Genomic DNA, 25244 nt, shown 5'->3' with positions numbered 1-25244 from the left:
AACAAACTTCCTACACCAGTTTTATCTGAGGTCCCATATATTTTGTTTTTCTTCTAAGCTTACGAAACCCTCGGGTTGACAAATTAAATGACAAGGATTTAACAGACAATTAAATCGCCCAACATTTTGGTGCTGTTGTCGAGGTAACAAACTTAGATGTAAGCTAGGTAGGAGGATTTTTTAGGAAGCATTTTCATTTAGGATCATTTTTTTTATTTAGAGTTAATTGCATTTAGGCATTTTCATTTAAGTTTATTCTCAAAACATAGAAATAGAACACAAATCAAAAACCCCCATTTACTAAAGAAAAAACAAAAACACAATAAAAATCCATATGTATATATGGAAGAACGATGAGTATATGTTTGGAACAACTCACTCAGATCCTAGCATGTGTCAAGATCTCATCTTCTTGCAAAAGAGATCTTGACATGAGCCAAAAGCTTAACTATTCCTCCAGAAGAAAACAATGAGTTAACATTCAAAGAATCCTGTATATCTGACGATGAACAATTATTTGAACAGGAGATTGAGGAGGACAAAGAGAAGTTGCAGTATGATCTGAATCAGAGTGGAAATCACACCTATGAAAGCCTTATTGAAAGGTGGTTTTGATGGTTTCAAACAAGTATGAGGTTAGATCAATTTCGTTTTTATTTCGTTAAATCACACTCACAAAAACGAGATTCGATCATCCTTGTATATTTTCATTTTAAAATTGAGAAATTGAAAGTTAATATATTTTTACTACTATTGCGTGAATGGTTACATTGGAAATTTAATTTCACATAAGAGTTTGTAATTTTCAATTAGCATAGAATAGGTAGGATGATATTTTCTGTTTCGAATATGTATGCTCTCCTCTTGCATCTTTGTAGAGGATCAGAAAGTAGGATGTCTATAAACATTTTCAGGGTTTGCAATATACTTGTCTCCATTTGCTAAAAAAAATCATCCTAAATGAATAAATTTTCTAGATTGTTTTAGAGTTAAAATAAAATTTAAATTATTTTTAAAGATTTTAATTTTAATTTAAAAAATTTAGGAATAAAATTTAATTTCTTTTTAAATTAAAAAAAAAAAACATAAAAATTAAAAAAAAAAACCATTAGAAATAAACTTAATTCTTTTATTTTTTGTTTTTTTTGTAACAACATAAAATAACACATATATATATATATATGGGGTTAATTTATTTTTTCCTTTATGCCATACAAAATAAAACATTTTTATTTAAAAAAATAAATAAATAAATGAAACATAAAATTAAAAACACAATACAATTAAAAAAACACAAAATAGAAAACGAAACATAAAACTAATAAAAGAACAAAATACTACATATAAAAAATAAAATAAAAAAATAAACGCTATGCAACCCAACCTTATGTAAAAATCCATTGCATAAAAACTGGAGGATCGAAAATAGTGTTGCAAAAATAACGTCATATCCCTGGAGAAAACCCACTCAAAAAAAAACATGCGAAATTGCAAGTTGAAATTCAATTTTGGATTTCTACTCAGGTTCTGCTTCTTTCAACCTGCAAGAAATAATAATTTGTGATCTAACTGATATCTTAGACGATGGGCTCGGATACGCATCAGGATCCCAACAATCCGCCCTTTAGATCACCAAAGCTTGGCGTAGGTCTTCGTCCATTCAGGTTTTCGTCGGCTACCTACTTTGGAGCCATGAATGCTTCATTGTCATCTTTGCTTTATAGAAGCTTGTGCAGAATTAGGTGGTTTCCAGTTTGTCAAGTCAACGAGATTCGAAAGATAGATGTCCCACATTTTTTTGCAAACATTCAAATTTGTTTTACGAATTAAATATACATATGGATTTATATTGATGGGACAACATCTATGGTAGGATGGTAGTGGGAATTTGATTTTTTTACTATGGGTGCTTGGTAGGAATTTCTTTACCAGGTAATGATTCTTCAAATGGAGTAGAGTATGCTAAACATGTAATAAATTGATGAGAACAAGTGTTCAGTGGAACTTTTAGTAGAAAGAAAAGAATGTAACGATGGAATTTAAAGACAAGAAACTATCATCACAGAACTAATCGAATCCATGATATTGTTTGTTGACATTCCTGGAGAATGCATTAATAGTGCCCGAATATCACGTGAATTGAGTTATACAGGATTGTGACAGTGGATAGTCGTTATCACTTGTAATCGTATATGGATGTCCTGTGTAGTTTAGATCATATTCACATGATGTGGATGGGTACCCAAGAACCTGCAAAATTTCCATATTTCATTGAGATTTATACTAGGTCAAACAATGTCAAAGGTAGGTTGTCAGACCAATAAAAACTGAATAAGATATAGTCTCCGAGTATTTATAAATATTGGATGTTAGACGCAACGTCAGTGTTACCAAAGTTTCCTTCCTCACATGAAGAACCCATACGACGACGATGATCTCAATCTAGTTATTGCAATCTGGCTATTGCAAAGTTTTTTTTGTGGCGGTTTCAACCGCCTTCAGTTTTTTTAGGCATCCATTAAACTTGGTTAGAGAAAAATCCTCCAAATCCATGAAAAATCGACCTCTCTGTTTGAAATCCTATCTTCAACCCGATTTCCTATGATCTCTTGCCGATTTCACGTGATTTCAGATTCTGATACATTTAATAAGAATTTTCAAATACATCCCAGGTGATCCCCAAATCCCAACGCATTTTATCAAGGTTGTGAGAAGCATCTTCTGGTAGTCCATCAAAGTAGTCTTAACAACATGTTCGATGTACAAGTATAATTATGAACGCGTGTTGTGGTTGGTTACTAATATTTATTCTGATGAGTATTAGCCGACCAAGATCGAGGTGCTGCTCAAATACGATATGTTTTCCCCAGTAGAGGGTGAGTGGCGTGATGTTTGTAAGTTGATGACTGTGTACATTCTGCATTTACATTATGCATTGGGATGGGTTAGTGAGATGGATTTAGAATCAGCGAAGGAATCCATCGTCCAAGTGTTGCGTGCGACAACCACACCAGAGAACTATAAATATAAAGGCAGTGAAGCATTGTATTATGAGAAGTTCCACAAGGGTGTGTTGGAACTAATGAAACCAGTCATGGAGCGTCATGCCAAGCACATGAAACCATGGGCTGAGTACACTCGAATGCTTGGTAAAGCACTATCTAGGGGTGCTTTGTTGGCATTATGATTCAGGTGTTGTCCTTGATGGCAAACCCATTCAGGTGATAAATCAAGAAGGACGCAGGAAATATGTTCAGCAAGTGCGTCCCCGCAGATATACCATACAGAACCCGCGTCCAGGGACGCAGGCCAGCCGTTCAGGAGGTGCGTCCGCCCAGTGCACACATTTCAAGGCAGAGAAAAGCACGTGGGGGTTTCTTGTGTGGTATCTAGCCGACGGTTTTGTGTTTCTATGGTGTCGGCTCGTGGTTTTGTTCCATGTTTTGGGGAGAAGCTTGCCTATATAAAGCAAAGGAGTTCATTTGGATTAAGCATCATCTTGGTTGAATATCTTTCGGTGAGATCTAGTCCAGATCTATGAAGGCGAATCTTCTAATGGACTGTGATCTCTATGGCGCATGATCAGATCTGTGGATCTGAGTGTTTGGGTTGGTTCTGAAGTCCTCATATCTTTTATATCTGAAGGGACGCAGGTTCAGTGAAGGGAAAGTGCGCCAGGACGCAGTACAGTAAAGGCTCAGGTGCGTCTCTGAGGCAAAGGACGCGGCGCGACTGTGTTATTGGGTGCGTCTCTGAGGCAAAGGACGCGGCGCGACTGTGTTATTGGGTGCGTCTCTGAAGCAAAAGACGCGGCGCGATAGTGTTTCTGAGTGCGCCGGTCGCAGCAAAGCATAGAGGAACAGTGCGTCAGCACGCAGAACAGTGGAAGGTAGACTGCGTCCAGTCGCAGGCCACAGAAAGAAAATATGCGTCCCTGTCTTAAGATGATCTGTTGACTGTATATTTCTGTTCATAAGGTGTTCTGGGTTATTTCTGTAATTACTGATCTGATATCTGTAGTGGACTGTATCTGTTGTATACTTGTTGATCATTTGATTCTTCATGAAAAGAAGTAGGGGGTTGTAGCTCCCTTCCAGGAGAGACTGGAAAACGAGAGAGAGTTGTAGCTCTCTGCAGGTTGCAGCCTGCGTGCTAGTAAAGGACTGCACCAGTACAAAATCATTGTAAAAAGAATTTCTTGAAAGAAGATAGAGACATATTGCAGCAGGTGGTTTTCTCCCGCATTGGGTTTCCACCTTACATCTTGTGTTCTTTGGTGTGACTGTCTATTTTCTTTATTCATGCTCATTATTTTATGGTACTGATATGCAAGAATAATTCAAAAGATCAAATAAGGAAGATTTGGTAAATTGCTTGATAATACTGATTCACCCCCCCTCTCAGTATTATTTCCAACAATTGGTATCAGAGCAGGTCCTTCAGAAAAGCTTGATCGCTTGAAGGTAGATCGTTCATCATGAGCAACTACGAGAGAGAAGCATCAATCAGGCCACCAGTTTTTGATGGGACAAACTTCAATTATTGGAAGGTAAGAGTTACTGCATATCTTCAATCTCTTGGTACTGAAGTTTGGGACATTGTAGAAACAGGCTATGCTTTTCCTTCAGCTACTCCTACAGATCCAGCTGAGAAAAAGAAGTATGAAACAAATGCAAAAGCAGTCAGTACTCTATTAGGAAGTATATCCCAAACAGAATTCATGAAGGTAATGCACTTCAAATCAGCAAAAGAAATATGGGACAAAATGATCACAAGCTATGAAGGAGATGAACAGGTAAAACAAGCCAAACTTCAAACTCTCAGAATTCAATATGAGACTCTCAAGATGTATAATGATGAAAGTGTGGCTAATTATTTTCTTCGGGTAGATGAGATTGTAAATTGTATGAAAAATTTGGGTGAAGAAGTAAAGGAGTCTCTAGTAGTTCAAAAGATTCTAAGATCATTATCCCCCAAGTTTGAATCCAAAGTATCTGCAATAGAAGAAAAAGAAAATCTCCGTGTTCTTACTATGTCTCAGCTACATGGAATTCTAACTGCTTATGAAATGAGAAAGGGAGGACCATCAGACAGAAGGGAGGCTGCTTTTAAAGCATCAGGCAAAGAAGATTACTATGAAGCAAGCCATGATCCAGAAGAAGAGGAAGAAGAATCAAATTTTGTCAGAAATCTTCAAAGAGGTTCTGGAAGGTTCAGAGGTAAGCTACCTTTCAAATGCTTTGCTTGTGGAAGAGTAGGTCATTATGCTGCAAAATGCTCTTATAAGGATAAAGGAAAGGAACCAGTTAGATGGAACAAGAAACAAAGCAAGAAAAGCTACTACACCCATGAAGATAGTGATGGCTTATCAAACAGTGATGAAGATGAACAAGGTAATAAATATAGATTGTTAATGGCATTTGAAGATGATGATTATGAGGATGCTGTAGATGTGGATAACCTTTATGATGAAATTACTAGACTCAAGAGATGCATAGAAGAAAAGAACATGATTATTGATACTCTACAATTCCAAATTGATGAAAAGGAAAAACATCTTGAAAAATTAGAAGGTGAAATTGTTGGTCTTAGAAAAGAAATTGAGAAAACAAAAACTATTAATCTCAAGTTTGTCAAAGGATCTGAAACTTTGGATGAGATTATCAGTGTGCAGCGGTCTCCTCTAAATAAGACAGGTTTGGGCTATAATGGAGAAACTTCTCAAGCATCCACTTCAAAAAGTTATCTTGATGCAGCAAGAAGAAATGAGCAAGAGCATAAGGAAGATCATCAGGTAAAGCAGGGACAAATGTCAAGCAGAAACTATCAGGGGCAATCCAGCTTAAGGGTGAACAAAAGCCACAACCAGCCATAGGTAAAATCTTCTCAATTTGGTTCAAGAATAGATGAAAATAGAAATTACAATCAGTTGGCTGGTAGATCCAATAATCGCAGAAGCTTCTTCAATGGACAATGCTTTTCTTGCCATAACTTTGGTCACAAAGCAGCTCAATGTGTTGCGTATAAAACAATCATGACTAGGGAAGCTCAAAAACAAAGAAGTATGACAGGGATTACAAAAAGGACCTATAACAACTTTTCAGCTCTTGAAAATGAAGTTGAATGTTCTATTTGCAATAATTTTGGACATAAAGACTTTGAATGCAGAAGCAGGTTTCCGGAAAGAAAGGTACAAGAGCAGAAAAAGGAACAAGCCTCAGGCGCCAAAACATGGAGAATAAAGGAACCTCAAACAGAAAGATGTGGGATAGCATTTTATGCAGAAGGACAAGAAAATCTATGGTACATTGACAGTGGATGTTCGAAGCATATGACAGGTGATAAAGAAAAACTTGAGTCTTATTCTAATTTAGAAAAGGGAAAGAAAGTCTCTTTTGGAAATGATACTCCTGCAACTATAAAAGGAAAAGGTATTGCTCCTTTAAAAGAAGATGTTAAGGCTGGAAATGTTTTGTTTGTTGATGGATTGAAGCATAATCTACTAAGTGTCAGCCAGATGTGTGATCAAAGAACCGAGGTTATATTCAGATCAAATGGATGCCTTGTTCGTGATCTTGATACAGGTAAAACAGTTCTCAAAGGAAAGAGAACTCCAAATAATCTATACATATTTGATGAAGGACAACAACAATGCTATCTAAGCAAGAATGAAGAGCACTGGTTATGGCATCGAAGGTTGGGACATCTAAGCTTCTCACAAATAAGGAAAGCTTGCAAATATCAGGCAGTTCGCGATCTTCCAGATATCAAAATTCCTGACAACACCATATGCAGATCATGTCAGTTTGGAAAACAAACCAGAACTAACTTTCCAGAGAAAGAAGGATCAGCCAGCATGCCTCTTGAGCTAGTACATACAGACGTATGTGGACCTTTCAGAAAAAGAACACCTAGAGGAGAGGAATACTTGATATTATTTATTGACGATTTCTCCAGGTTTGTTTGGTTAGGTCTTATGAAGCACAAAGATGAAGCATTCGAAAAATTCAAAACCTTCAAAGCCTTGGCTGAAAATGAATCAGGTCACAAAATTAAGTGCCTCAGATCTGACAGAGGTGGGGAATTTACTTCAAATGAATTTTTCGATTTCTGTGATGAACATGGGATAAGGAGAGAATTCTCTACAGCTAGAACGCCTCAGCAAAATGGAGTTGTTGAAAGAATGAACAGAACAATCCAACAAATGGCTCGTGCTATGCTTGATGAATCAGGAACCCCCGCAACCTTCTGGGGTGAGGCTGCACATACTGCGGTTATTATTCTCAACAAGACAAATGTCCGGGTGAACAGCACTCAAACCCCTCATGAGCTCTGGAGTGGTAAAACTCCTTCGGTAAAGCACTTCAAAATATTTGGGAGCAAATGCTATATCAAGAATACTGAGGAGCAGCTTGGAAAACTTGATCCTAGAGCAGATGAAGGCATTCTTCTTGGCTATTCTCCACATAGCAAAGCATACAAATGCTACAATAAAAGACTTGGCAGAATTGTTGACAGCATTGATGTAGTAGTTGATGAAAAGGGATATATTCCTAGGCAAATACATCGTGAAGACATCGAAGAAGATGAGAGCTACCCTCAAAGACAGAATGATGAAGAAGAAGAACCTCAAGAAGAATCTCAAGAAGAACCTCACGAAGAAGCAGAAGAACGGACAAGAATAGAAGAAAAGACTCCATCCAGATATGTTCAGAAGAACCATCCAGAATCTCAGATCATGGGACAAAAAGAAGCAGGTATACAAACTAGAAGAACAGTTGCAGAAGCTTCAAGCTATTTGGCATTACTTTCCTCCACCGAACCACAAAATGTGAAAGAGGCATGCAAAGATGAATTTTGGGTGAAAGCAATGGATGAAGAACTTGAGCAAATCGAAAAGAACAACACTTGGGAGCTGGTTCCTAGACCAAAAGATAAGAATGTTATTGGAACAAAATGGGTCTTCAAAAATAAATTGAATGAAAATGGAGAAGTAATTAGAAACAAAGCCAGACTCGTCTGTAAAGGGTATGCGCAGCAAGAAGGAATAGACTTTGAAGAAACTTTTGCTCCTGTTGCAAGACTTGAGGCCATCCGAATGTTCCTTGCTCTCTCAAGTTTTCAGAACTTCAAAGTATTTCAAATGGATGTGAAATCAGCCTTTTTGAATGGAGACCTGGAAGAAGAAGTATACATTGAACAGCCAGATGGGTTCATTCTTGGAAATGATCCAAATCTTGTATGCCGATTGAAAAAGGCTCTCTATGGTCTCAAACAAGCTCCAAGGGCTTGGTACTACCGGTTGGACAAATATCTTCATCAACAAGGTTTCTTAAAAGGTTCAGCAGATAGCAATCTGTATATAAAAGTTGAAAATGACAAATTGCTAATACTTGTTGTGTATGTAGATGACATTATTTTTGGCAGCAATGAAGAAGCTATGAGTCAAAGCTTTGCCTCAGTCATGCAGAAAGAATTTGAAATGTCCTTGCTAGGAGAACTGACATATTTCCTTGGTTTGCAAATCCAACAGAAGGAAGGAGGAATCTTTTTATCTCAAACCAAGTATCTCAAGCAGATTTTGAAGAAATATGGCATGGAAGATGCAAAACCAGTATGTACACCCATGGTCACAGGATGTAGTCTCAGTGCAAATGATGAATCTGCAGCAGTACATCAACCAACCTACAGATCTATGATTGGAAGTTTACTATATTTGACAGGTACCCGACCAGACATCATGCATGCAGTTGGAATAGTTGGAAGATTTCAGGCAAATCCGAAGGAGACTCATCTTCAAGCAGTGAAGAGAATTTTTAAATATCTTCAAGGGACTCAAAATTATGGCTTATGGTATCCTAGAGATACAGATCTTACTCTTCATGCCTATACAGATGCAGATTGGGCCGGAAGCGTGGATGACAGGAAAAGCACAAGTGGTGGTGCGTTCTTTATGGGTCCCAGACTGGTCTCTTGGTTCAGCAAGAAACAGAGTTCAATTGCCTTGTCTACAGCTGAAGCAGAATATGTTGCTGCTGCATCTTGTTGCACCCAACTCCTTTGGATGATGCAGAATTTGCAGGATTATCAAATCACTTGTACTCCTCCAATCCCTATCTTATGTGACAACACAAGTGCAATCAGCATCTCAAAGAATCCGGTTATGCATTCAAAAACCAAGCACATACCAATCAAGTACCATTTTCTCCGGGAACAAGTACTTGAACAGAAGGTCAAGTTGGAGTATGTTCCTTCTAAGGAACAAGTTGCTGATATTTTCACCAAACCGTTGCCCAGGGACACTTTTGAATACCTCAGGCAAAAGCTGGGGGTTGTTGATGCATCATCTTACTGTTGATCATCTTCCTATTGGTGGTATAGGCTCAGGGGGAGCACATAATGCATTGTTGGCATTATGGAGAAGGAGATCTTGGAAATAGCTGCAATATGTCTCTATCTCCTTCATGATGGATTTCTGGTTACAGATCTGGAGATGCATGAGCATAGGGGGAGCATACCCTTTGCCCTTGATGTCAAAGGGGGAGAATGAAGCTGAAGATTATGTGGTTGCCATCAAGTCCAAAGGGGGAGATTGTTGGCATTATGATTTAGGTGTTGTCCTTGATGGCAAACCCATTCAGGTGATAAATCAAGAAGGACGCAGGAAATATGTTCAGCAAGTGCGTCCCCGCAGATATACCATACAGAACCCGCGTCCAGGGACGCAGGCCAGCTGTTCAGGAGGTGCGTCCGCCCAGTGCACACATTTCAAGGCAGAGAAAAGCACGTGGGGGTTTCTTGTGTGGTATCTAGCCGACGGTTTTGTGTTTCTATGGTGTCGGCTCGTGGTTTTGTTCCATGTTTTGGGGAGAAGCTTGCCTATATAAAGCAAAGGAGTTCATTTGGATTAAGCATCATCTTGGTTGAATATCTTTCGGTGAGATCTAGTCCAGATCTATGAAGGCGAATCTTCTAATGGACTGTGATCTCTATGGCGCATGATCAGATCTGTGGATCTGAGTGTTTGGGTTGGTTCTGAAGTCCTCATATCTTTTATATCTGAAGGGACGCAGGTTCAGTGAAGGGAAAGTGCGCCGGGACGCAGTACAGTAAAGGCTCAGGTGCGTCTCTGAGGCAAAGGACGCGGCGCGACTGTGTTATTGGGTGCGTCTCTGAGGCAAAGGACGCGGCGCGACTGTGTTATTGGGTGCGTCTCTGAAGCAAAAGACGCGGCGCGATAGTGTTTCTGAGTGCGCCGGTCGCAGCAAAGCATAGAGGAACAGTGCGTCGGCACGCAGAACAGTGGAAGGTAGACTGCGTCCAGTCGCAGGTCACAGAAAGAAAATATGCGTCCCTGTCTTAAGATGATCTGTTGACTGTATATTTCTGTTCATAAGGTGTTCTGGGTTATTTCTGTAATTACTGATCTGATATCTGTAGTGGACTGTATCTGTTGTATACTTGTTGATCATTTGATTCTTCATGAAAAGAAGTAGGGGGTTGTAGCTCCCTTCCAGGAGAGACTGGAAAACGAGAGAGAGTTGTAGCTCTCTGTAGGTTGCAGCCTGCGTGCTGGTAAAGGACTGCACCAGTACAAAATCATTGTAAAAAGAATTTCTTGAAAGAAGATAGAGACATATTGCAGCAGGTGGTTTTCTCCCGCATTGGGTTTCCACCTTACATCTTGTGTTCTTTGGTGTGACTGTCTATTTTCTTTATTCATGCTCATTATTTTATGGTACTGATATGCAAGAATAATTCAAAAGATCAAATAAGGAAGATTTGGTAAATTGCTTGATAATACTGATTCACCCCCCCTCTCAGTATTATTTCCAACATGCTTGTGGTAGGGAAATACGCGAAGTGCATTGGGGGAATCTTGTATATTGAACTACTTGGTAGGGTTCAGAAGCAAGAAATGGACGGGTTGTATTATATATGTGTGCACCATGCTCAAGTTGTTGGAAGACCTCTCCCCTCTGCATTTGATTTTGAGGCACTAGAGTCATAAGAACACTATATTCTAAAATACTCAAGCAAACCTGAACATCTTGATTCATTTTCGGAAGATTCTTCAAGAGGATCATCTGATGATGAAGCTGGTGGTCCATCTGGTTGGCATGCCTTTGCAGAGCGGATAAGACAGATACGGGCTGGAAGGATTCTTTTGTGGAATCGTTCAATTCTCAATGCATTGTTGGGTAATGCAACTGTGGAAAATTTGATGCTTCCAGATTATCAGAATTCAGATGAAGATGACAAAGATGATGATGTGTTATATGACTAAGAATACCATGCTTGAGTTCAATTCAACCCTTTACCATTTGGTATTCCTTCAAAGTCCAAGACTGGTATTTGCACGTGTTTTATGTTTATGGTGTTGCTTTCTCCAGCAACAACACTAAGGAGTAATGCTCCAATGTCTGCACCAGCACTCGCACCATTATCAGGTCAAAATCACTCTAATTCTTTGTCCATCCATTCTTTTGATCAATTTTCTAAGTGCGCTTGGCGCATTTTCATCTTGCAATGTTGCCCAAATTGCTTTTCTCCTCCACATCCACATTCAGGTGCTAAAGCAATAGCTTCAAAGGCTACGCAAAAGCCTACTGATGCAGTTCAGAATTGTATCCAGTGTGTTTTAGTCACGAAATGTTGTACAATCTATACTTGAATTTCATTTCTTCTTATTGGTAACATTTGTAATGGTGTTGAAGATTTTTACTTAGCTCAAAGCACTGGAGTAATTTAATAGAAATGACCAGGTGATCCATGATGAATAACATCATCCTTTTTCTCTACCACAAAGATTTGAACCATGGACTTAGCCTTACCATATCCAAATAATTATAAAAAAAAATGTTTGTTCATACCTTTTTGCCATGCGCATTAAATAAAGGTGGATTGAATAATTAAAAAAAAAATTAAAAAAATCAAAACAATTAAAAAAAAATAACACAATTAAAAAAAAAAATCAAAACAATTAAAAAAAACAAAACACATAAAAATAAAATAATAAAATCAAAACAATTAAAATAAATAAATAAATAAATAATTTGAAAATTGTGCAAATGGACATTTAATAACTCTTGAAAATAAATTATGCTAACTTGATTTTTTGAGTTACTTCAAAGGAACTTGCGCAGAAAGGCAACAGGTAAAAAATTTCATTTCATTTTATTTTCATTGCTAAGCATTCAGTCATTCTTGCATTTTATATCTTTCAAAAAGCTCTAACAATTTTCAAGCAGGACTTTCACTAAGCTTTTACAGGTGCGTAGATGATCCAAGTTCATGCAGATGTGATCTCCAGAAATCACATTCATCATTGAAAGCTTGAAGGAGCTATCTTTTTGATCCAAATGGATCCTAGAATACTCTCTAGGTCTTCAAAATCATTCAAAATATCAAAACAATCGCATGGGAAGAACTCTTAGAAACATTAGAAAACACTATCGGGAGACGAAAAACATAAGGAAAAGTGAAAATAGAGCTATCGGCGGCTTGAACAATGAATGCATAGTAGCCGTCAGATCTGGTCAATCAATGGTCCAGATCTAATCGGCAAATCGCAATCGGCAAAGGCTATCGGAGGTTATTAGTGGAGACCATATGGAACTTGCGATGGTGATCGGCAGAGTCACCGAGGACCGTCGATCAAGCACGCAAATCGACGGCCCACGTTGCATCGCAGAATCGCAATCGGAAAACGCAATGGAGCACGGCTTATACATACAAACATATATATATATATATATATATATATATATATATATATATATATATATATATATATATATATATATATATATATATATATATATATGCGATGTGATTAGCGAGACCCGATAGATATATAAACGTTATTTATAAGATTTGAGATCCATCAATTGGAATTTTTAATGTATTTCCATGTATTTCGTTTATTAAATGAAATACAAAGGGAAGCGCCGATGTGATGAAACCCGGACCCGAAGGGGTTTAGGAATGAAAATGTATAATATTTCAAATCCGCCCAAGGCCATTTTCATGGGATTTTTCAGTATTTTACTGTATTTTTAAATGCAAAGGAAATCCATGAAACAAGTGGGATTTCGGGGGGAACAAAGTGGTAAGTGGTTTGGGCTAGGCTCCGCTTGATCCCATACGATGGCTACCACGTGTCCTGGCTAAGGAGAGAGAAAACCACCCTCATCGGGCGGTTAACTCCCATATGAAAGAGCCACTCAAAATGGATTTGAACCGTTGGATCATAACCTCTTAGATCAAAAATGGTGATGTGATATCGCTACAAAGGTGGACCCAATAGGAGTTATAAGGCATAACTTATAATATTTCAAATCTGATGAACAATGATTTGGGGATTTTCCTATGTTTTGCAGCATTTCTCTGTGTTAATAGAAAACGACCAATTTTGGGATTTCAAAGGCCTGATGACCCATCCTGTTACAGTACAGGTGGCCACCATCCTTGAAAGTGTTTAGCAATGATTGCTAACACTCAAAAAGGGGTCTGAACGGACAAAAGTCGAGAAGCCAGAAGTCGAGAAGCCAGAGAGCCCGAGAAGGAGAATGAACAGACAACGCAGATTGGCTTTAAAAGCCACAAACCGACAAAAACAAAGGCAGGCAGTATTGAAGGCAGTGCTGAGACAGAGATCCACAGAGACAGAGAGTCAGTGAGGAGAGTCTGTGTACTCAAAGAGGCTTGAGAGGTTCAAGCAAAACTCTTGCTCTTGTATCTGTTGCGTGAGGCTCAATTTGAGCTCACTGTTGTAAAACTCTGCTTCTGAAGACATAATAGAGAGGCCACCACTGAAGGCTGGACTAGGAGATTTAGCCTAGGAGTTTTGGTTGAACTCCATATTAAACTTGCTGTGCTTATGTGTGTTGTCTATTATGTTTCTTTAATTGCTTCATTGTCTATGTATTTCGCAATATTATTGATCCATTTCACAAAGTAACATAGGCATATCCATGCACATGAGTCTGTAATACATTAATAAATGTCTTAGATCTCATCATTAGATCAAGTGGTATTAGAGCTTTATGTTTGCTAGGGTTAGACAAGCTTGTGCTGGATTGTTGAATGCTAACTAGGTCAAAGCTCAAATTAGGAGAAGGTGAACTAGTTGAGACTAACCTGGATGTTCGAAGATTCTATCCTAGAAGGAAAATGATCGAAGAAATTCCCTCTGAATTAGATTCTCAGTTCATGGACAGTTTCATGACCATGAGAGCAATGGTAGAAGAGGTGTATCGAGAATTTAAGAAAGGTCGAGGTGAAGATACTTCAACCTCCAAACAAGACAAAGGAATAGAGGAACCTCTTCTAGATGGCCATTCTAAAGGCAAAGGGAAGGGAGAAAAGCCTCCTCTAACAACACCTCCTTCTAGCCCTTTGATTAAATTAGATGTAAAATTTGATTTGCCAATATATGATGGAGAATTAAATGCAACAAAGCTAGATAACTGGATTAGACAGAATGATGTGTATTGCAAGGTGTATAACATTGATTCAGACAGGAGTAAAATTCAGTTGGCTAGCCTACGCCTTGGAGGAACTGCCTAGTTTGGTGGGAAGGTAGGACCCGAGCTGATTTGAAGAAGCATGGTAAAAAAATTTCTACCTAGAGTGAATTTGTTTTTGCCATTAAAAAACAATTCTATCCACTAGCTTGCAGCAAGCCATGATGAGTTGGCAAAATATTTTCCAATTAAACGGGCAAAGTGTTCAAAGCTATACCTAGGAATTTAGAAAAAGTGCCTTAATTCTAGGCATTTCTTTAGACTCACTTGAAACTTTGTTGAAGTATATAGGTGGTCTGCATAGTTATTTGAGGCACACCATTCTCATGTTTAACCCTACTAGCATAGATGAGGTATCTGTTCTGGCTACACATCTAGAGGCTAGAGGCAAGAATGTGAACCCAGAGATTGGGGGATCATCAAAACCCACTGCAAGCAAAACAAGAAAAAGAGGAAGTATAAATGGAAAGAGAGGAAGAAAAACGTTATACAAAAAGACAAACCTTCATGCAGTCACTGCAAGAAGGATGGAAATGATGATGAACATTGGTGGTCTTTTCATCTGGAGTTGAAACCCGAGAAGTTTGATGGCAAGAAGAAGAAGACTGTTGCTGCTATTCAATAAGATTTGGGGTCAGACTCAGGTGATGAAACAACAGTCACAACTACAAGTATAAAAGGTAAAAATTCTGAAGCATCTACTAGTAATTCTATACAAACTAATGATAATGAAGAAAATGAGAGGAAAAGACATGAGCTTTTTCATATTAGAGTTATTTCCAAGCATCAAAAGATTGATACTTTATTTGATAGTGGTTCACATGTAAACTTGATTTCTGAAGCAATTGTAAAGAAATTGGGACTACTAACCACACCTCACAAGAAGCCATATCCATTAGGTTGGGTATGTGATAAAGCAAAGCTACAAGTGACTAGATCATGTAAACTTAGGTTTTCTTTTGGGTTAGCATTTGTAGATCAAGTTGAGTTAGATATAGTTCCCTTGGATATATGTGGTATTGTTTTAGGAATTCCTTACTTGTACGATAGAAAAGCCATTTTCTATAGAGCTGAAAATAAGTATCAACTCACAAAAAATGGAATAGAATATACTGTAAGAGCTCATCAGCTCAAAAATAACTACACTCTCATTAACTCAGGGCAAATGAAAAGTATTGTAAATTCATGCAAGAAATTTTTACTAATGGTTGTAAGGGAAAAGAAACCTGATAAAACCAATGTATTTGAAGGATGTGATGCTAAGCAGCAAGATGATTTAGAAAACGTTGTTTCAGAATATGATATCCTATTTCAAGAAGTTAAAGGTCTGCCACCCAAAAGGGAAATTGCGCATGATATTAATTTGCAGCAAGATGCTCCATTGCTTAACATCAAAATGTACAGGTTATCTGCTTTAGATAATGCAAAGATCAAGAAGCAGGTACATGAGCTGCTCAAGAAAGGGTTCATAAGGCCAAGCAAATCGCCATGCAGATCTCCAATCATGTTGGTGAGAAAGAAAGATGGTTCGTGGAGGATGTGCATTGACTATAGAGCACTGAATAAAATAACGATCAAGAGTCGTTATCCTCTTCCTCGCATAGATGATCTATTAGATTAGCTGAAAGAAGTTGTTTACTTTTCCAAGTTGGACTTGCGTAGTGGCTACCATCAGGTCAGAGTAGCAAAGCAAGATGCATGGAAGACTGCTTTCAAAATGAGGGAAGGGCTGTATGAATGGCTAGTTATTCCTTTTGGCTTAACTAATGTCCCTGCCACTTTCATGAGAGTAATCAATGATGTACTCAGGCCTTTTATTGATGATTTTGTAATTGTATACTTATATGACATTCTTGTTTTTAGTAAAACATGGGAAGAACATTTGAAGCATGTAAAGCAGACTCTAGATGTTTTGAAAAAAGAAATCTCTATGTTAAGTTATCGAAATTTGAATTTGGCAAAACATATTTAAATTATTTGGGTCATATTGTAGGGGGTGGTGAATTGAAGATAGATCCCTCTAAGGTTGAAGTCATTGTGAACTGGCCTAAACCCAAATTTTCTATAGAAGTTAGGAGCTTCCTAGGGGCAACACAATATTGGAGAAAGTTTATTGCTAACTTTTCCTTAATTGCAGCTCCCTTACATGCTTTAACAGGATTGAACAAGGTGTTTCAGTGGGAAGGCAAACAACAGAAAGCCTTCGACACCTTGAAAGAAAAAATTAGTACAACACCAGTACTAGCATTGCCAGATCTTCAAAGACCATTTGAGATTGAAACAAATTCTAGTGACTATGCCATGGGAGCAGTGTTGATGCAACATGGTAAACCCATATGGTACCATTCTGAGACATTTAATTCTGCAGTAGTTAATTATCCCACATATGATAAAGAATTGTATGCATTAGTGCAAAGTGTGAAAAATTGGAAACATTACCTATTGGACAAAGAAACAGTTATACACACTGATCATCAACCACTTCAATATTTACACTCACAAACTAAATTGCAGCAATCAAGGCACTCTAGGTGGATGGGTTTTCTACAGCAGTTTCATCTAGTCATCAGATATAAGAAGGGCATACACAATAAAGTTGCAGATATGTTGTCTAGACCAATTATAAATGCATCTACTATACATAAGCATAACTCAATAATGCATGAAAACTAGATTGAACAGTATGCTCAAGATATAGATTTTAAAGATGTATATGCAACTTTATGTCATGGTAAACAAGTAGAAGAATTGGATTATTATGTTAAGGACCAACCCTTGTATCATTTGGGAAGGTTATGCATTCCTCAAACTGAAAGAGTTAATATAATTCGGGAAGCACACACTTCTCTAATATCAGGTCATTTTGGTGTAAGTAAAACAATTTCACAGCTACAAAGATTCTGCTATTGGCCAAGAATGTGTGAAACAGTTTCTAGATATATTAACGGGTGTACCATGTGTGCTAAAAGCAAGCCCAACAATAGAAAACTAGGCTTGTACACTCCACTTCTAGTTCCATCTTGTCCTTGGGAAAGTGTTTCCATGGACTTTGTTGGGGGATTGCCAAAATCTAGAAAATGTCATGACTATTTATAGGTTATGGTGGGCAGGTTCAACAAAATGTGTATTTTAATACCTTGTAACAAACATATTACAACTGAAAAAACAACGAAGTTGTTCTTTCAGCATGTCTAGCTACAGTTTGGGTTACCCACTTCCATAGTATCTGATCGAGGTTCCTGATTTGTTGGGAAGTTTTGGTCAAGTCTATGGGAGTTAATGGACACTAGACTAAAGAAGAGAACAACCTTTCATCCACAAATAGATGGCCAAATAGAGGTGGTCAACAGGACAGTGATCCAGTTGCTCCGGGGTTATTGCAGCAAACATCCCAAGCTTTGGGATGAACATTTATGTTATGTGCAACATGCTTACAACTGTGCCAAGCATTCCTCTACATAGGGATCTCCTTTTGAGACTTGTTTTGGTTTTACACCAAGGTCTCCCTTGGATTTTGTCTTTAGTAAAGGCATAACATTTGATGGACATAGTGATGTGGACAGAGCAACTAAGTTCATTAAAAAGATCGAAGAAATTCACCAGGCAGTGCAGGAACAACTGGAAAAGATCCAAGCCAAGTACAGGTCAAGGCATGATAAGCATCGAGTTGAGCATAACTTCCCAGTTGGTGATCAAGTCTAGCTGTATGTCAGCAATGATAGAATGCAAGGTGAAGGAAAGAAGCTGAAGCCAATAAGGTATGGGCTTTTCAAGATACTTGAGAAAATTGGTGAGAATGCTTTTTGCCTTGATTTGCCAGCTTACATGCACATCTATTCAATGGTAAATGTAGAAAATTTAAGATTGTTTCAACCTTCATTGATTGAAGATCCCGAAGAGCAAAGTCAATTTCCTTCCATTGATGATCTGTTTCCTGAATATCGCAATGAGTTGCAGGAAGATATAGTTCTGGACAGAAAGGTGAGAACTATGTGCAATGGGGATGTTGAGTACCCAAGAATTCGACTCAAAGGTTCAAAACCAAGTAGTGCAAAATGGATAGAGATTGGACAAGTGAGGAAGCTGTATCCTCACTTGATTGATGCTTAAAAACCAACTTTTGGTGGTCCAAAATCCTTTTCAGTGGGAAGGCATGATCCAAATGGATCCTAGAATACTCTCTAAGTCTTCAAAATCATTCAAAAGATCAAAAAAATCACATGGGAAGAACCCTTAGAAACATCAGAAAACACTATCGGGAGGCGAAAAACACAAGAAAACAGTGAAAACAGAGCTATCAGTGGCTTGAACAATGAAAGCACAGTAGCCCTCAGATCTGGCCGATCAATGGTCAAGATCTGATCGGAAAATCACAATTGCTAAAGGCTATCGAAGGTTATCGGTGGAGATCCTGTGGAACTTGCGATGGCAATCGACGGAGTCACCGAGTACCGTCAATCAAGCACGTAGATCGATGGCCCACGTTGCATCACAGAATCACAATCAGGAAACACAATGTGGTGGGGCTTATACACACACACACACACACAGATATATATATATATATACATATATATATATATATATATATATATATGCAATGCGATTAGCCAGACCCGATGGATATATAAATGCTATTTTATAAGATTTGAGATCCATCAATTGGCATTTTTAATGTATTTCCGTGTATTTCGTTTATTAAAAAAAATACAAAGGGAAGCGTCGATGCAATGAAACTCGGACCCGAAGGGGTTTAGGAATGAAAATGCATAATATTTCAAATCCACTGGAGGCCATTTTCAAGGGATTTTTTAGTATTTTACTGTATTTTTAAATGCAAAGGAAATCCACAAAACAAGTAGGATTTCGGGGGGAACAAAGCGGTAAGTTGTTTGGGTTGGGCTCTGCCCAATCCCATATGATGGTTGCCATGTGTCCCGACTGACGAGAGAGAAAACCACCCTCATCGGGTAGTTAACTCCTGTACGAAAGAGCCTGCTGAAATGGATCTCAACCATTGGATCACGACCTCTCAGATCAATGGTGGAGATGTGATATTGCTACAAAGGTGGACCCAATAGGAGTTATAAGGAATAACTTATAATATTTCAAATCCGTTGAACAATGATTTGGGGATTTTCCTGTGTTTTTCAGCGTTTCTCTATGTTAGCAGAAAATGACCAATTTTGGGATTTCAAAGGCCCGATGACCCATCCCGTTACAGTACAGGTGGCCACCATCCCTGGAAGCATTTAGCAATGATTGCTAACGCTCAGAAAGGGTCTGAACGGATAGAAGTCGAGAAGCCAGAGAGCCCGAGAAGGAGAATGAACAAACAGTGTAGATTGGCTTTAAAAGCCACAGACCGACAGAAACAAAGGCAAGCTGTATTGAAGGCAATGTTGAGACAGAGATCCACAGAGACAGAGAGTCAGTGAGGAGACTCTGTGTACTCAAAGAGTCTTGAGAGGTTCAAGAAAAAATCTTTCTCTTGTATCTGTTGTGTCAAGCTCAATTTGAGCTCACTGTTGTAAAACTCTGCTTTTGAAGACATAATAGAGAGGCCATCATTGAAGGCTAGACCAGGAGACATAGCCTAGGAGTTTTGGGTGAACTCCATATTAAACTTGTTGTGTTTATGTGTGTTGTCTATTATGTTTCTTTAACTGCTTCATTGTCTATGTATTTCGAAATCTTATTGATCCATTGCACAAAGTAACATAGGCATATCCATGCACATGAGTCTGTAATACCTTAATAAATGTATTAGATCTCATAATTAGATCACTTTTAAAAAGAATTTAAATTTTATTACACATGTCATGACATTTGTCACTACACAGAAATATTTTCCATCATGATATGTTACCCACACTTCTCCTTCAAAGCCTCATCAATCATCCATGTTAAAGTCCACTGACTCATTGCCTTATCCATCATGACTTCATACATGTCTACTTTTCTAAGTTGCATACATTTTCGCCTTCTATTCAGTTCATATTTTTGCCTCGCAAATAGATCATCCATCTCTCTACATTGCCTTGTATTCCTTGCCATAAAAACTGTTTGACCATAACATCTTGCATCTATAGTCCTACCAATCATTTTGTACGAACTCACGTTGACTGATGTGGGATTTCTTAAGGACCACCTTTCAACAAGTCTTGACCCATCGACCTTAGCACCTTATCTTAGACAAATCCTAGAGTCATTATTAGTACCTTGAGGCTTGCATACCTTAATAGCAAGTCTTATCGCTAATGAAAAATGGGAATACATTAATGCCCCTTGTTTGTTGGATCTTGCAAGTGGCTCAACATCAACTCATCTATTTGCACTTCGCAAGATGTACTTGGGTACCTTGGCACTTATTGACATTAATTGTGTGTTTTCCTCGCATTGGTTATTGACATTCATCAATCGCTGGTAATCCAATGACTTCTTTCCATGTTCGACATTGACACATTTATTCACATGGAAAGAATTGTGCCATGATATGGAATGACATGAAGACTATATGATTTAGTAGCAGATTCAACAATATTTTGTACTTTTGAATAGATTCAGTAGCAGTAATAAAGGATCCACATTCACAAATTCATTCCATGATTCAGCAGTAGGAGCTACACTTTTCTACATATACACAGTTTGTACACGTAGGTAAGTAAAGGTATGCTCTTTTCTAGCTTTTTATCATACAATTCCTTTAATACTGAAATTATAATTGAAAAATGTTTCACCATGTTCATTTTCATACCTCATATTCACATTCATACTCCATTATCACCTTTCAAATGTCATATATGTCCTTTATACACATATCATCCTAACCAGCACACTTTTTCCAAACAACCACTATAGGATTATGATTCAAATGTTACATGCTTTTAAAATAATGATCGAAGAATGAATGTTTGATTAAATTTTTTTCTAAGTCTTTTGATGCAACACAAAAACAACAAAAGTATTGCTACACAAGAACTAATAATAATCAAATTTTGGTTGTCACACAAGAACCAACCAAAATAATATGTTGCAACCAAACATTTTTTTTAGAAAGAAGACTTTGCAAAAAGGAAAAAAGTTGTCAAAAAGAAAAGTATGTGAAGTTAAAAAAAATAAAAAAATAAAATCGACATCAGCCAAAGTTCATGTAAAAGAAAGACAATTCGAAAGATCAAATCATGACCAAGGTAATAGATTGCATGAGGACATGCAATAACTTAAGTTGGGGGTATGTTGGGCCGCCAAATTAACATTCACTTTCACTCTATTTTTCACCTTTATCCACATTTTGTCACCTCATTCCATTACATTATCATTACATAAACCTACATTATCATTACTACATGATTTCACATCTACATTTTCCAAAGTTATTAATTTCATGTATTTAGAGTGAATTTATGATTAAAAGTTCAAGAAATAATATGTATTTGCTTATACCTAAAAGTGGCTTGAGTTTGATGACATGTGTAGATCATTTGGAAGCTTCCAAGACACCCGTATGTGGCCTCCCAAGATCAAATTCGAATTTCAACTCAAAAGGTGGACCATATTCCAAGGAGAAAGATCATGGAGATCTTGATGTGTCATAGGATTTGTATCTAGTATTTAGGGATAAGTTGAGACAAGTATGGATCTAGTAGATATTTAAGGGATCTACATTTATTGAGTAGATATCCCTAATTCATGTATAAATAAGAGGAGCATCCTTCAAAGGAAAAGAAAATAGTTATTAGTTATTCATTAGCATCAGATTTATGTTCATTCAACATGAATAATATCATTTTCTCCAAATCATGAGTTATGAGTGTTGTTTGATTCTTAAGGTGTGATAGTTGTTCATGTGTGCTCATTGAGGAATGGAAGGATCCCCATACCAAGATAAGTGCACTTTGTTGTAAAGTAATGTTCATAATTATGAATATACTAATTTTAATTCTCATGTTCATCTTATTCTTTGTTGTAAATACTTGTAGATAATTTCAGTATGAATTCATGTTATGGCGATGTTTTGTTGTGTAAAGATTGATCTCCTTTCAGTAGCTAGTTTTTATGTGAGAAGGACAACGAGGAACTCCTAAGTTAGGAGCCTCTTCTCCATGATCTAGACTGAATTGAAACAAGATTTACTTTCTCATATCCTTTCCTAGATTACATTTATGTGAATATTGATTTCCTTTCAATAGCTAGTTTTTATGTGAGAAGGACAATCAAGTCCTCCTAAGTTACGAGACTCTTCTCCATGAGCTAAGAACTAAACTAAAAACAATATTTACTTGCTTTCATTTCTTTCCTACTTTCTTAGATGTTTGGCAATGTTATTATAGAAAGATTGTAGAAGGACAATCATGAATCTTGAACAAGAGACTCTTCTCTATCTTCTAAAGTAAAATAATTTCATTGATCAAACATTTTTATGCTTTCATAAAATAGATTTGATATTTTAGACTTGTAATATTTATTTCCATTCTAAACAAAATTCCTACACTAGTTTTATCTGAGGTCCCATATATTCTGGTTTATTTCTAAGTTTACGAAACCCCCGGGTTGACAAATTAAATGACATGGATTTAACAGACAATTAAATCACGAAACACTTACCAAGGAACAAGCACACCATATGCATATCCCCATTTTCAGTAGCATGCTTCTACTCCGTCTTTCCTTCCATAAGTTATCAAATTTGGTGCTCTTCGATCCCCAGTTGCTACGGAGAACGAAGGGCGAGATACAATCAATTTTTTTACCCAACCTTCTGTTGGAAATAATACTGAGAGGGGGGGGGGGGGGGTGAATCAGTATTATCACATTAATAAAACTTTTTCATTTCAATAATCAGATTCATATATGCTACTTCCACAACTCCTTATGATTAAGTTAATTAATCTTCAATGAGTGCATTAGAACTTTATCAACCATATTATCAGTTAACAAATGCAGTAACATAGAATAGATCATCACACATAAGGCACACACATGAACACCATGATATAAGGTGGAAACCCAATGTGGGAGAAAACCACCTGCTGCAAGTCATCTCAATCTTCTTCTTAATAAGAATATCCTTTTACAATATTTGTACTGGTGCAGTCTTATATCAGTACGGGAGCTACAACCCCCTTTGCTCTTGTACTAGCCGATTCATTTACTAGTACGCAGGCTGCTACCTGCTATAATGCTCCAAAGATCTCCCTTAGCTTTTGTACTATCTTAGATAATATTACGTAGGCGCTGGCCTACAATCTTCTCTCCTCCAGGTACCATGTTTCATCAATTTTCAGACTGGATACACTGAAGCACAACACATAATCTGAACGGCCACATTTCATCCAATTTCCATACTGGACCCAACAACAACTTTGAAGCTCATAATCAAACAACCTTCTGAATCACCCAATCATCAGATCCATACATATACAATGATATTATGAGAGTTATCAACCAGATCTAGTACATCAGATCACATGAAGATAAGTCATTTTAAACCGATCCAAAACTGAAGTTAATCATAATCATTCACTCAATCACTGCTGTTATCTGAACATAATATCAGAACCAAACCTCACTTCAACAACCCAGATCATAAAAATGATAAACAGAGATTTTAAGAGAAGTAAGCAGCTTCACCCATGTACTGCCTGCTTACGTAAGCACCCTGCTCAACTGCTCGCCTGCTTACGTACGCACCCTGCTCAACTGCTCGCCTGCTTACGTACGCACTGTAGTCAACTGCTCACCTGCTTACCCCGCTCTGTGTCCATTGAACTGCCTGCGGACCTCCGCACCTGCAACCCTTCTGTGCCTACGTACCGGCGCACCTGAAATGCTTCGTTCCTGCGTATGTACGCACTTTTCTTTCACTGTACCTGCGTACCTCCGGGCATAGATGATTTCAAGACTTCAAGAATAACCCAGACAGTCAGATCTACAGATCTGTTCATGCGCCGAAGAGATCTCAATCCATCAGTAGATTCGCCTTATTTAGATCTAGAAATTGCTCCCAAGAGATCATAATATTTCAGATCTAGCTCTCATAAGATGTTCAACCCAAAACTTGCTCAAGCCAAATGATCTCCTTTGCTTTATATAGGCAAGCTCCTCCTAAAATCATGGATCAATACCACGAGCCAAAACCATAGAAACACAAATACCGTCGGCTAGTTAAACATAAGAAACCCCACGTGTGCTTTTCTTTGCCTTGAAATGTGTGCACTGGGGTACGCACCTCCTGAATGGGATAACTGCGGGTATGTACGCACTTTTTGTAACATCGGCCTGCGTGTACGCACCTTATGTAAGGTGTACCTGCGTACCCCTTATTTTCTTCAATATTTGATAGCTGATCATCAATCTCTGCTGCTGACTTGAAGTACTGTGATCTATCACCTGAATGGGTTGCCATCAAGGACAACACTTTAGCCATAATGCCAACAATCTCCCCCTTTGGACTTGACGGCAAAGCTTACTAAGAACTTGCCATTTGATTCCTTTGAGCTGTCCTGCATCTATGTATTATGTCACATCTGATATCTCTTTTGTAGATTCATCTGAATGTATATAAGTGAGATGATCTTCTATGAGAGGGTTGCCATCAAGTACAACACATGCATCATAATGCCAACAATCTCCCCCTTTGGACTTGATGGCAACAACACCAAATCACTCTCCCCCTTTGACATCAAGGGCAAAGGGTTATGCTCCCCCTAAGAA

Source organism: Pinus tabuliformis, chromosome J (genome assembly GCF_031772625.1).
Source record: "Pinus tabuliformis cultivar Carrire ecotype Pingquan chromosome J, CPIR1, whole genome shotgun sequence".
In the NCBI taxonomy this organism is placed as follows: domain Eukaryota; kingdom Viridiplantae; phylum Streptophyta; class Pinopsida; order Pinales; family Pinaceae; genus Pinus; species Pinus tabuliformis.
This window is presented reverse-complemented; position numbering follows the sequence as displayed.